We start from the raw sequence: 1,135 nt of genomic DNA on the forward strand, positions 1-1,135 counted from the left end.
TATATTTTTTTTATTAAGAATACGAACTGCTCAACTATTGTCTTCTCTTGTGAATAAAAGAAACCAAAAGTTATTTGAGTATTTCTCTCTCTGCGTGTCAGTCCTTCTAGACACAATCCTCCATCCCACAGGTCAGCAGCAGCAGTGGAACAAGTCAAGATTTCACAGTCCCAGTCCTGCTGTAAGCTGATATGAATGGAAATGGCTGCGGGACTGTGGACCGCTCCCACAGCAGAAGAGGGGCAGGGACACGTTTATTGTAACAGTTAAGCTCACCTCTGTATATGAAAGGAACCCAAGGGGAAAATAACAAGTCAATATTTATAATGAGAAACAACAAAAGCAGGTCTTTGTCGTGCCGTTCCTCCACAGCTTGAAAAGTGGCAGTCAAACGCTTAAGCTATCTGGCTCAGTTTCAAGGTCAGAGCTACTGATGATCATTTAAAGAAAATCAGCCTTCTAAACAACCGTTAAACAACCCAGGAGTTTAGATAAATGTGTTAATGTTGTTTACATAAAACTTTACAAGCAGAGTTAAAGAAGAATCTTATCCCTCATATCCACATGGGAGTTGATCTCAGACCCATGTGCCCCCACGTAGAATCTACAACAACAACAATAATAATAATAACGATAATGATAATGATAATGATAATGATAATGATAATAATAATAATAATAATAATAGTAATGATGATAATGATAATGATAATAATAATGCTGTTGTTTCTTGCAAGGCTAATTTAAAAAAGAAGCTGAAAGTTGTGATACTTAAATAACTGAAATAGACCACACACACACACACACACACACACGTGAACACACGCACGCACGCACGCACGCTGAAAGTAGAACCGCCTCTGAAAATCTATCAAATCAAATGTACACAATCTTCCTCACACTGTTGTCCATCATGTTGACGCCTCCGGAGTAGGCTGCAACAACCCAGCTGTTCTCCATCAGAAAACATGTTCACATCCCCGGGGCTTGATTCAGCCTTCTCAGGGGCCAATCACATGACGCCTCCAATAGAGATGCAGCCTCGACCTCAACTCTGGCTGGACAACTGTGGAACTGCAACCTCACACAAAAGTGCAGATGCGACACCACTCGGTCCCTCGCTCGAGCGTCTGAC

The sequence above is a fragment of the Aulostomus chinensis genome, chromosome 15 (genome assembly GCF_037954235.1).
Source record: "Aulostomus chinensis isolate RoL2024-O1b breed Wild chromosome 15, RoL_Achi_v1.0, whole genome shotgun sequence".
Taxonomy (NCBI): domain Eukaryota; kingdom Metazoa; phylum Chordata; class Actinopteri; order Syngnathiformes; family Aulostomidae; genus Aulostomus; species Aulostomus chinensis.